Source organism: Microcebus murinus, chromosome 16 (genome assembly GCF_040939455.1).
Source record: "Microcebus murinus isolate Inina chromosome 16, M.murinus_Inina_mat1.0, whole genome shotgun sequence".
Taxonomy (NCBI): Eukaryota; Metazoa; Chordata; class Mammalia; order Primates; family Cheirogaleidae; genus Microcebus; species Microcebus murinus.
The window spans coordinates 20,502,278-20,516,296 of NC_134119.1; positions in this window are offsets into that span (position 1 = coordinate 20,502,278).

Below are 14,019 nucleotides of genomic sequence, written 5' to 3' on the forward strand. Positions count from 1 at the left end.
CCTCCAAATAAAAATCAAATATCATTAGAAAATATGCAACCTATTCTATGTAAATGCCTCGTCTGCAGATCCCTGTATCTGTCTGCTCTTTGGCAGGCTTCCTTCTTAGAGATTGTTCCCCAGCCTGTCCCACAGAATTCTACATCCTCAGAATTGATTTTCTTTCCTGAGCCTTGCCTATTGGATGGCCTTAATGAAAAGTGGAATTTTTAAAAATCAATTTTATTGTGTATATTTAAGGTTTACAACATGATGTTATGGGATACATATAGATAGTAACTACTTTACTATCTATAAATGGTTACTCTAGAGTAAATGGTTACTCTAGTGAAGCAGAGGAACATATCTGTCATCTCACACAATTACCTTTTGTGGTGACAAGAGCAGCTAAAAGCCACTTGTTTACAAAAATTCTTAATACAATTTTATTACCTTCCGTCCTCATATCAAACATTAGATCGCTAACCTTGTTCATCCTTCATATATGCTATTTTGTATCCTTTGCAATTCATCTCTTCATTTTCTCTTCCCTCCTGCCTCTGCTCATGGTAACCACTGGTTTTATTTTCTATCCCTGTGTATTTGAGCTCTTTTTTTTTTAATATTCCACATATAAGTGAGATCATGTAATGTTTTTCTTTCTGTGTCTGCCTTATTTCACTTAGCATAATGTCCTCCAGGTCCATCCATGTTACGACAAATCTCATTTTCTAAGGCTGAGTAATATTCTATTGTGTATATATGCACATAGCACATTTTCTTTATCCATTAGTCTGTTAATAGGCATTTAGGCTGTTTCCATATCTTGGCTATTGTGGCTAACACTGCAATGAGCATGAGAGTGAAGATATCTTTGCAAGGTGATGATTTCCTCTCCTTTGGGCATATATAATAGCTGGAGAGAGATTGCTAGGCGTTATGACAGTTCTATTTTTAATTTCTTTGGGAACTTCCATAATGTTTTCCATAGCGGCTGTACAAATCTACATTCTTAAAAGTGGGATATTTATAAGGAAAAAAATAGAAAAGAATTGGTCTCAAGATCCAGAAAATCTTTGTGTTCTGCAGAAAGCCTTTCTGATATTCTTGCAACTAACACTTATTTTTCTTATTTCTCATTCTTCATGCCTATAGTTGAATATTTTATGGATCTTGGGCAAGAGCACCAAGATAGGCAAATGGACAAAAAGCCCCACAAATTTTCTATTTCATATTCAGATCCTGTTTTTCTCCAAAATAATCATCATTTCTTTGGCACTGACCACAGGGGATTATATATCAAAAGAATATTTGCTAGTGTTAATTTGATGAAAAACACATACCTACCTCTCCACTTTATTATCATGAAATTAAAATTTCTATACTCAAAACACTTGAGATGTTTTTCCATTACACAAGTTTAATTCTCATGTGCATAAAACATTTGGTTTTTAATGCCAAATTGGTCAGTTTATGGTCACTGTTTTGAGAGTCCCATTTGACTTTAATTTCTCTCTTTTTTCTACTTTGTTTTATTTTTAAAAAGCCATTTGTTTCTGAAAAAATTGTCATATAGAAGAAAATAAGATCAAGCCCCCCAACATTTTGGTCAAGGTCTTCACTTCCAGGCAAGTAAATTCTGTATTCAAGGACCCCACAGGGAAGTGGGTGGAATGGTTACACTGCTAGCCACTCCGTATTTCTAGCTTGAGTTTATTTACAGTGAAAATTCCCAGGGTTTTGCTTTGTTTTATTTTGTTTTTGTTCATTTGCTTCCTCTCTGATCTGTATTTGTGCCAGCAAATCATTTCTGACCCAAATGAACAATTTTACATATAGCCCTGTTCATTTTCACTTGTTAGATTTAGCCCTAACTCAGCTGTCATGACCTTTTGGATTTTAAGTCAATCTCAAAGCCAATCCAAGCCTGTCATCTAGAAACTTTGTTCTCTCCCAGCATTGTGTTTGTGATACACTTGATAATCATATTTTCAGATCTTCATCTGAGAATCTGATTACAGTGCCGGTAAGGGCAGGTCAAGAAACAAGCTTTGGCACCCACTGTGATGGCTGGATTTTAAAAGATTGGATTTTTATTGGTGCAGTTCCTCAGGTGGACATCAGGAAAGAGTTTTAACAGTAGCAACTGGTCAGAGATGATGGAGATGTTATATTTCCAGCTCTTGAGTTTTCTAAGAAGGGGAGGACTTACAAACAGGAATGGCTTCTGAAAAATTCAAGTTGCAACTAGATAACCTCCTTGCTAAAGGTTTACAAAATTGTTTTCTTTGGTTTCTTGGAAAAGAAAAATGATTCCTCCTATGCCAACATTTCTTTTTGTATGTCCATACTTTTAAAGGAGTTGGCCCTGAAAAAAATCAGTCTCGTGGGAAGCTAATTCTCATTCACATTTTTGAGGGATGCCCCAGGGTGAAGTCTCCTATCAGCTGGCCCTACACATTCTAGGAACAAAGAGACGAGGCTCTTCTCTCTTTCCTAGAGATGCCCATATATCTCAGAGTCTTATAGAGCATTCCAGAGCAGTCAGCAAAATCTGAGGCAGGTGTTTTATTTATCTGCTTACTTATACATACCTAGAATGAGCTACAAAAATATTGGAAGTGGATGGCCAAATGTTAATGCCAGAAATTCCTCAATCAGAACATTTTCTTTCTCTCTGTGAGGCTCCATCACACCTTGATGGCATTAGAGTATAGCATGAATCATATAGTTTTGGTACCTCTGTGAGATGGAAGCTTTCTTTCAATATTGTGTGTACGTACTAAGCATTTGTAGCCTTGAAGGCATAAGTGAGTATGCCCTGCTGTACTCACAGGATGTGATCAAATTACTTTCATGCACAGAAGAATTTACATTGCACCTTTTTATGTACTTTTAAATGCTTGAAATCCAGTAAGAACCTTCAGGAATTACCACAACTACCTTGCAAGTACGTTTACATTGTGTGTATTGTGTGCGCATTCGTAACTGTCACATTCTCATGGCATTTATAACTTTGGGTAAATAGTGAAAGAAAGGAACTCAGTGAGGCAACGAATGAGTAATTATAAGAACCAATCTAAACCTCAAGAAAAGAAATTTGTGGATTTCATGTTAAATATTGAATCTTCTTGGTAATGAGCTTTTTCATACAAACTGAGTGGTGGTTTTAAGAAGGAGTCATCGATTAAAATTAGTGACTGAAACTATTATGGGAAACGTGATTTTTACATAGTCTCAAATTATCTCCCCTACAGAATGATTATTAATTACAACAAGAAAACATGTCACTTTATAGTGGAGAAAACTAGCAGACACTACCTTAACCAAGTGATCAAAGTTAATATCATGAATGATAAGCACTCCAGGATTCTGGCATTTTCTCTGCCACTCACCGGACCTGCCTCTATTTCCTCAGCTATAAATAGAGGAGAATAGGCAAGAAAGGGATCTTCAACCCTGTTTCATGTACCTCTTTGGCAGTCTGATGAAGCCTATGCCCTTTTCTCGGAGTCATATTTTTAAATAGATAAAAGAAACATAAAATTACCCCCAAAAATTAATTACATAAAATACAATCCTCAAAATAATTTTAAATGTATGATATAGTATTGTACATGTTTTCTTTAGTAACATACTAAAGAAATGATCTGGTAGTGTGGCTAAAAACTACCGTAATTTCAAAGACGTGATGAGCATAAATGATACCTTGATATCTCTACAACACTGTAATGTCATATGAAGACATCTTCCATTTCTACTATGTCAAAATCTCAGGTACAGCTATGTTCTTCAGTTTTGTTGTTTTTGTCTGAAATAGAAAGAAACGGGATATTTCAATTAGAAGTTAGCGGAAACAAAAATGTAATTATTTTCCCATCCAAGTTTGTAGATCCCTCTGGATTTTCTCCAAGGATCCTTTGGTTACGAAACTCTAGGCCAGATGACCTCTAGGTTCCCTCCCATCTCCATGTGTCTGTCATTTCTCTAATCTTCTCTAGCCATGTACCTTGAGGACAGTAGTCGATCATGCATAAGTGTGTGTGCCTCTCTCTAGGGACTCAAGTTTAACAAGACATCAAAATATTTCATTTGCAAGTCTTGGCTGCGGTACAGCACTTAGCAAAGCAGAGCCAGTTTTCCTAGTTGAGATTGGTCAACACCAGGTTCATTTGTCTAGCATTTCACAAAATATTTTCCCACATTTGTCCAACTGCAATTTGAAGGCTGTAACTGACAATATAAATGTGCCCTAAGGTAGAAAGTCCGACCCCATTTCCCTGAGTGATCTCCAGGGCTGGCCATTACCATGCAGATGCCCAGAGTCAAGGGATCTCCACGGATCTGCTAATTATTCCCCAGACTTTTCTACCAGCAATAAAAATCCCATTTGTTGCAGCTTGTTTGCAGAACAGCCCCCATTTGCACAGTGATGGTATTAATTAGCAAAAACCTGTGAAAATGACCAGAGTTTATATGCTTTAAGGGGAGGAAAAGAAGGACCCTGAGTCACTTCTAAATATTCTTATAAATTCCATATAGCAACCAAGGTCTAGACACTTACTTGTCTTAGATACTGTGACTTTTAATGCTTATAACCCTAAGTGGGAATTATTCGGGGCCTTAGGTTCCCATTAGAGTAGTGACTTGGACGAATCCTGAATGCAAATGGACAGTGAATTTCTCAGATAATCAATCACCATTTCCTGATGGCCGGGTGGCACCTCACACTGGGGCTAGAAAGGTCCTATACACACCATTCTTGGAAGGAAGATCCCTGCCCACTGGGGAGCTATAGAAATAAAACATCCCTCCAGGGTTCCAGAAGGTTTTCCAGATGATGACAGGGGGGTTGGGTATTAGAAAGTGATAAAGTATGTCCCTGCCCGCCAGCCTAGAAGGACACACAATCTTTAACCTCAGAGGCAGCTGATGTACCCACAGGGATGGAGGCTATAGGAAAAGGAAGAGTAAAGTTAGAAGCATTTTCATCAGTGATCTCGTCAAGTCTTCATTTAGAGCAGTTTTACTTTTCGTGTTTGTTTGTTTGCGTTTGCATTAACATTTAAGTTAAGTGGCCCTATGTTCTATTTGTAACAGCTTATCCACAGGGAGAAAATGGTCTGTCCTACTCTTAAAATCCCAGGACTTAATCACTCTCTAAGCAAGTGTGACTCTCGCTTTACTTCTGAAGGGTTAAACAAATGGATAAAGGGTAATAAATCTTCCCTCTTCACTTTCAATGAGTGTTTCAGAATGTTTTACTCCCTAATTTCTACCCTGAGCCAACAATCACTGCTGACTTTAGCTAAGAATTCTATTTTTTAATTTTTTTATAGCTGCAATGTGAGTTTCCCATGCAGTTTTTATTAACTCTGTTTCATTGCAAGGCCTTGCAAGCAAAAAATGGCCCTTATTTTTATTTGGAGAAATCTATTTCGGTGACAATCTAGCCTCAGGGTAGCTATCTGTCAATCTCTTTGCTTTTTTTCCTGTTGAAACAAGCCTGGGAAAGTTGCAAGACAAATGCCACACAGGGCAGGGCTGATGGAATCAGCATACCAGCCCTCATCTTTGGCCAGCTCCATACCAGAAAGTGAAAGGAAAGTGAATGAAGAGGATGTCCAACTGTATAAGGTGTAAGAAAACACCTATACATCTACCAGCTTTTATTCCCGGCATAAAAATGGGCTTCCGTTCTCACCACTTATCAACTTTTCCCAGAGATGACATGATTTGGGATTATGCAGGGAGGCTGGAGTATTAATATTTACAATATGCAGCATGTCTTCTTAAAATGGCAATGAGAGCTAAGTGCCTGATGTTTTAGGACTGCAACCCCAGGGCTTCCTAAATTCTTCATTCACCATGACCCCTCTGGAGATAAAGCCAAATCCTTCCAAGGTAGGCACACAGAGGTCTCAAGTAGGGATTATTGAAACTCAAACCCCAGCACCTCACTACAGAAGGGCGCTATGGCAGTCAGGCCGGTGCTTGTGTGGGCACAGCATGAGACCAGCCAGTTTCCCCAGACACACACAAGCTTGTCCTCTGAAGCTTCAGTTGCTTGAGTGAAAAAAGTATTTGAATCCCCAACCCCTCAAGCCAAATTCTGAAAACAAATGGGAAAAGTAATGGGGACAAGTAGAGGTGTGAATATCTTTGCATAAGCCTTGCATTGCCCCAGATCATTACATGATTTCACTTAATCCTCCTTGGCAACACTACTAAGTAGACTTTATTTTCACCTGTGTGTGTGTGTGTGTGTGTGTGTGTGTGTGTGTGTGTGTGTGTGTGTGTGTGTGAAGACCAGGTTGGCAAGGGAATTAGTAGCCAAATAAGCAGTTATATAACTTCTGATGTCCTTTCTTTATGTGCCACAATCAGAGAAAAAAAAGTTGGAAGGAACCCTAGAGATCATCTGGTTTTACCTCTCACTTTTCAGCTGATGGGTGATAAGAGAGAGACAAATCCAGCCTACCACCTGTTTTTGTACATAAAATTTTATTGGAACATAATCACACTTGCTCATGTAAAATGGCACAACTGCTTTAGAGAACTGAGTGATGGTTTCTTATGACATGAAACATGCACCTTCTCTCTGACCCAGCAATTCCACTACTGGGCATCCGAAGGCTTAAACAAATGGATAAAGGGTAATAATTATTCCCTCTTCACTTTCAATGAGAAATAAGAGCATATGCTGACAAAAGATCTTTCCATGAACTTTCATACCAGCTTTGTTTATAATGGCCAAAAATTAGAAATAACTCAACTATCCAACAGGAAGAATGGATGTGGATGAGGCTCAAGAATATTATACCAAGTGAAAGAAGCCAAACTCAAAAGAGTACAAGTTGTTTGATTGCATTTAGATGAAGTTGTAGAACAGGTAAGACTAATCAATAGTGGTTACCTGGGCAGAGAGAGACTTCCTAGAAAGATGAAAATGTTCTAAATCTTGAACATTTAGTGGTGAATCCATGGGAGTATATATTTGTCAAAATTCAGTCTGTGTCCTTAATATTTGTGCATTTCACTGAATGTAAATTAATTTTCAAAAAAATAAATAAATAAATTTATTAAAAGAATGCCAACTGGGAAAAGGCAGAGGATTAATAAATGAGTCTTCAAACAATCAGATGGGCAACAAACATATGAAAAATGCTCAACATCACTAATCATCAGAGAAATGTAGATTAAAACTACATACCATGACATACCATCTTATCCCAGTCAGAATAGGCATTATTAAAAGTCAAAAATAACAGATGTTGGCAAGGATGCAGAGAAAAAGGAACACTTATACACTATTGATGGAAATGTAAGCTCTAGTATAACCTCTATGGAAAGCAGTATGGAGACTTCTTGAAGAACTAAAAATAGATCTACCATTCAATCCAGCAATCCTACTACTAGGTATCTAACCAAAGGAAAAAAATTATTATATCAAAAAAATACCTGCACTCATATGTTTATTGCAGCACAATTCACAATAGCAAAGATACAAAATCAACCTAAGTGTCCACCGATGGATGTTTGGATAAAGAAAATGTGACATGTATACACACACACACACACACACCCCGTAGAATACTATTTAGCCATATAGAAAGAATGAAATCATGTATTTTGCAGCAGTATGGACAGAACTGGAGGCCATATCTTAAGTGAAATAACTCAGAAACAAAAAGTGAAATGCCACATGTTCTCACTTATAAGTAGGAGCTAAATAATGTGCACACATGGACACAGAGTGTGGAATAATAAACATTGGAGACTCAGAGGGTGGGACAGTGGGAGGGATGAAAAATTACTTAATGGGTGCAATGCACACTATTCGGTAATAGCTACACTCAAAGCCCAGACTTCACCACTACAGAATATATCCATGTAACAGAACTGCACTTGTACCCTCCCCCAATCTATTAAAAAAAAATAAATGAATGAATAAATAAATGATCTTTCAAAGATACAATTTTCAGGTACTTCAACCCCTGGCACAGAGAAGATCTGATGGGGACCAAATGACAGCACCAAGAAATACCTTGTGAGTAGGGGTCAGACCCCACAATTGCTACCAGCAGACATCCCCCTTACCAACCAACAAACTAAGCAAAAACCATGTGTAAACCAAGCAAAGGAGACATCAAGACGAGTTCCACATACCTTTCTCCAACTGAATTTCAGGTCCCCAAATGCTCCTCATTATTAATAGAAATTTAGGGGCCACCACATTGAACCTTGAATCGCTTAGCCATCCAGCCACTCAAACTTAAGGCACTCTTTCCCACCCATTTGCAAACCCTTGTCCACCCTCTCAGCTCTCTGGATTCACTCACATGCCCCACTCACTGCCCTAAATCATTGGAATAATTAATTACATGAGTAAATACAGTCCAGGTACCACACTTACAACAGTGGCAGAGACATAGCAAATGCCCAGGCGACGTCAGACACCACTGCACTTTCCACTTCTGTCCTCCCCTTTAGTCTCCTTCAGTCCCACTGGATATTGAAGGATGTTTGGGGGAACAAGGTTATAGATGTGTTTTCTCAGCCTTTCTACAGTTTCTGAATGGGCTGTAGGAGGCTTCCCAGGAGGTAAAGAGATCACAGAGCACAATTTTTCTCTAGAGGGGCCTAAATTCTCACCATGTTCACCATACCCTAGAATTTCAGAGGGCTCTAGGACCTCAACATTTTATACTTGAGCAAACCAAGGCCCAAGCTGGAAAAATGAGCTTCACCAAGCTCATCAATCTGAGAGAACCATGTTAGGGCTGTGCAACCTTGCTACCCTTGCCCCACCCCCACCCCCTAGAACTGACGTGCAGCCATTGCATTCAGCAGGTGCTCGATAAACACTTTCATAAAATATGTACTAGGGTAGGGAGATGCTGGCTCCTTTCCAGGGTACTGAGAAGTTCAAAATGTGCTACCAACAAAGTCACTGGTCTTTACAAATTTAAATGTGTTGAGTCATGAGGGTTTTCTTTTGATTTTTTACAATCAGATTTTTTTTCCACATGAGAATAGCCTTTGGTGTCCTGGGTTACACAGAGGAACATAGGCAACTGAGTTGAAATACCTGCTTTTATTTCTAGTCCAGGAAAGGCAGTGTAACAGAGGAGGAAAAGCAGAGATTTGGGGGCTAGCACACCCTAGCTTCTGACCTATAATGTATTACTTAAAATCACTTGAGAACGGATGGCAAGAATCGACTGCATCTCAAGTTTATTGTGAGGTCCTGAGACCATGTCTGGCTTAATGCTTCACACATAGTAGTACTTCAATGATCAGATGTGTTTTCAATAACAATAGAGCTTCCCCTTTCTCTAGGTACATGGGAAAATTGGCCCTGAGCCCTAACACCCCCAGCCCACCCACCCCCAACCCCATTCTAAATGTAACCCAGGGTCAGGGATTCAAAAACGAAGTTGAGCATGACGGCTGTCTTAAACCAAAGTGTTGATGTCACGTTCTGGTCCAACTCTTACCTGAGCCTTTAGGGAACTAGAGAAGAATGATGCTCCAAGTATCCAGCACAAGCAAACAAAAGAGGAGACGGCAGCCTGACCTCCAAACTTCAAACCTAGACCAAGCAATGGTTCCAAAACAGCCTCAAACTGGGGCACAACGAAGCATTATGTAACCAGAAGGCTCCTTTATTTATTCCACTGGCAAACATTTCCTGCTTGGTTTTGTATAAACACGGGTGCAGAATTTCCTAGCAGTCGTATCTTCTGTGGGGCCAGCTATCATTACCCTGTTTGGTTCGGAAGGCTGACCTCATTGTTCCAGCAGCTTGCTTCTCCTCTCACCAGACACTGTCGTTGGTGAATTGGTTCCATTTAGGGATGACATTTAGGCTAAACACTTCTGGATTCACAAGGCAATAAGGTTTAGTTGTCCAAAGTAGCATCAGCAACATGAAAGAAACTCTTCTAGAAAACTCAAGTGTAGTCCTCAGCTTTTTGGGGAGGTTGAAAGAAGGCAAAGACACTCACAGGTTTCATTCAGTTAAGGTCCCACCTTGGTAAACCATGTGTACATGAGAGAACCTAGTTTATTCCAGGAGAAATCTAAGAACTTTATAGATAGTAGATCATTCCAAGCATACCACACAATCATATAAGAGAGGCACTATTTTATTCTCATTTTACAGATAAGGAAACTGAGGCACAGAGAATCAAGGTGACACAATGAATAAATGGCAGACCCCATCCATATTCAAATCCCAGCAGGAGAACTCAACACCATGTGGTCTTATCTACTGCATAATTACAGTTCTCAGGAACAAATGAGGTGGAACATATTTGAGCTGTGTCTTCTAGCCCCTGCCTTAGCAACATGTTCCTTTCATGTGACAACAAACATTTATTGAGAACCATCATGCCCTACACTATCTAATAGATTCAGAACTATTAATAAACAGGACATAGGTCCTGTTCCTAAGACATGCACTGGCCCATACATTCAACCCTAGCCATACTGAATTAATTAAAATTAAATAAAATTTAAAATTTATTTCCTCAGCTGCACTAGCCACATTTCAAGTGCCGAATAGCCACATGTGGCTAGTGGTTAATGTATTAGACAGTGTAGACTTAGAACACTTCGTCATTAGAGAAATTTCTCCCAGACAGTGATGTTCTAGCCCTTTGATACACAAAGAGGGTTCCCCGACCAGCGACAACATCACGTAGGAGCTTTGTGGAAATGCAGAGTCTCAGGCCCTGCCTCAGACCCTCTGGATCAGAATCTTCATTTTAGCAAGATCCCCCAGGAGATTCAGGTATACCTGAAAGTTTAAGAAGCACTTCATTCTGGAAGCTTTTTTCTGCCCTAAACTTCTATTTTATCAATAATCTCAAACACTTTTATTACACACACACAAACACACATGCACACACATCCCATTATTTCCATTCTCTGCTAGAGTATTCATTATAACCAAGATAGTAACAATTAAATAGAATGATTTTTCCCTAGAACATTTGGCTTATAATAAATGATTTACAAGATAGCAGTTCCCTTAGTGGAGTAGTGACTACTAGGGACAAGGTAAGGACTTCTGTGGTGCCAGTTATTTGAGGGTGTTCATTTTGTGAAAAATCATACACTTATGATTTGTGCCCATATTATTTCTGTGTGTATGTTATTTCTTCAATAAAAATATGAACTAAAATTAAAAAATTAAAAAATAAAAATTTTTAAATAAGAAAATAAATGACTTAAAGAACCAAAGCTGTGCAAATTAAAGAAACAAAAAGATGATGTTGGAGGGACAGGCAGTGGCATTCTGTCCAATATTCCTTCAAACTGCACTATGCAAAGAGTGACCTCTTCCTCCTGTATAAAGAGTCTAGGAAAAAATGCTTAGACAGGAGGGAAAGGTGAAGAGAACCCAAGCTTAATGGAGCCATATGAGTATCAGCCTTGGATATCTTCTGAGTAACTGGATCACCTTACACAAATTGCTAAACCCTCTGGACCTTAGAGCTCTACCTATAAAATGAAGGAGATTGTGATGGCCCCTTCCACATCCAAAACTCTGTGTTCCTGGAGAGTTGGTGGGTATATGGAACAAAGGGAGGAAGAACTGGTCCTTTAGGGTGCAATGTCAGCCCTGGATAGTGATGAGGGGTGGATCATTTCATTCATGTACAAAGGAATCTTACTATAAATATCCCTCCTGAGCAGAAGTCAACATGAAATGGAACATGACATATCCAATGGGATCAACTGAGGTTTATTATAAAATATCTCCCAGTGCTCAACCGATTACATTAATGGTTTTAATTCTCCACCCCTTCCTGTGTCCCTGCTCTTAGCCATGTGATTTTGTAGCTCCTCCCATCAAGTAGTTTAGTCTTTTTCCCCTGCCCCTTTCCATTCTTCCATGTAACTTTGTAGTGCCCTTCTCCTCTGACTCTGGGAATGGTCACATGACTTGCTTTAGCCAAGAGAAAGAATTAAAAATGATGGCATACAAGTTCAAAGCCTAGGCCTAAAGATGCCTGAATGTTTCTACTTACTTTCTTATGCCTCTACCATCACCATGACAACATGCCAAGATGAGCCTGTGACAGATAAGTGACACCTGGAACAGAACTGAGAGGTTGCAACTGACTCAGCTAAGGCCATCCTAGATTAGTCAATAGCCAGCTGAGAGCCAGGCATATGAGTATGCCCAGTCAAGATAAGTAGAGGTGGCTGGCTTACCCACAACTGACCCTAGATGCATGAGCCATAAATGTTTAATTTTGTATGCCACTGAAGTTTTGCATTATTACATCATTGTGGTACTAGATAACAGATAGACACACTCCCCTACAAAGCAGCATCATTGTATGTTTCTAAATATAGAGCAAGATTTGTGAACAAAATCATCATCATAGAAACTAAACCCTTTTCATCTAATTTAACTCTCACAATTACCCTAAGAAATGGCCTCTTAAAAATGAGAAAACTGACACTCATAGAGGTTAAGTTACTTGCCCATAACCACATGGCTTGTAAGTGTTTGAGCCAGAATTTGAACCAGGTTGTCCAATTCCAACTCTAACCTACATTGTAAAATCCCAGTGCTACCTAAACACTATATGATGGCATGGAAAAGCACTGGCCTAGAAGGCTAGCCCAGTTCTTGCCACTGAAGGATTGGAAGAACCAATATTGTGACATGACCATATTGCCCAGAGCAATCTATTAAATATCTATACATTGAAGCAATTCCTATTAAAATACCGATGTTATTTTTCACAAAATTAGAAAAAACAATCCTAAAATTCATATGGAACCAAAAAAGAGCCTGAATAGCCAAAGCAATCCTAAGCAAAATGAACAAGTCAAACGGTATCACATTACCTGACTTCAAATTATACTATAAGGCTATTGTAACCAAAATAGCATGGTACTAGTATAAAAATAGAAGCATAGATCAATGGAACAGAATATAGAATCCAGAAATAAAGCCAAATACCTACAACCAACTGATCTTCAACAAAGCTAACAAAAACATACACTGGAGAAAGTGGCACCCTATTCAATAAATGGTGCTGGGAAAATTAGATCACCATATGCAGAAGAATGAAACTGGATTCCTATCTCATACCATACAAAAAATTATCTGAAGATGGATTAAAGATTTAAAAGTAAGATCTGAAACAATAACAATTCTGGAAGAAAACCTAAGAAAAACTCTTCTGAACATTGTCCTAGGCAAAGAATTCATGACCAACACCCCAAAAGCAAATACAACAAAAATTAACCAAAAATTAATAAACTCAACTTAACTAAACCTAAAAGGTTCTGTACAGCAAAATAAATAATCAACAGAGTAAATAGACAATATACAGAATGGGAAAAAATATTTGTGAACTCTACATCCAACAAAGAACTAATATCCAGAATCTACAAGAAACTCAAACACATCAGCAAGAAAAAACAAATAATCCCATTAAATGACATGAACAGACACTTTTCAAAAGAAGAAATGCAAATGGCCAAGAAACATGAAAAAATGCTCAACATAACTAATCAGCAGGGAAATTCAAATTAAAATGACAATCAGATACCACCTTACCCCTGTCAGAATGGCCATTACTAAAAGTCAAAAAATAATAGATGTTGACACAGATGCAGTGAAAAGGAAACACTTATACACTGTTGGTGAGAATGCAAATTAGTGCAACCTCCATGGAAAACAGTACAAAGATTTCTCAAAGAACTAAAAGTGATCTACATTTGATCTGCAATCCCACTACTGGGTATCTACCCAAAAGAAAAGAAGCCATTATATCAAAAAGACACCTGCAATTGTATGTTTATTGCAGCACAATTTACAACTGCAAAGATGTGGAATCAATCTAAGTGCCCATCAACCAAGAAGTGGATAAAGAAAATATGGTTTATTTACACCATGTAATATTACTCAACCATAAAAAAGAATGAAATAATGTATTTTGTAGCAGCATGGATGGAACTTTAGGCCATTATCCTATGTAAAGTAATACAGGAATGTAAAACCAAATA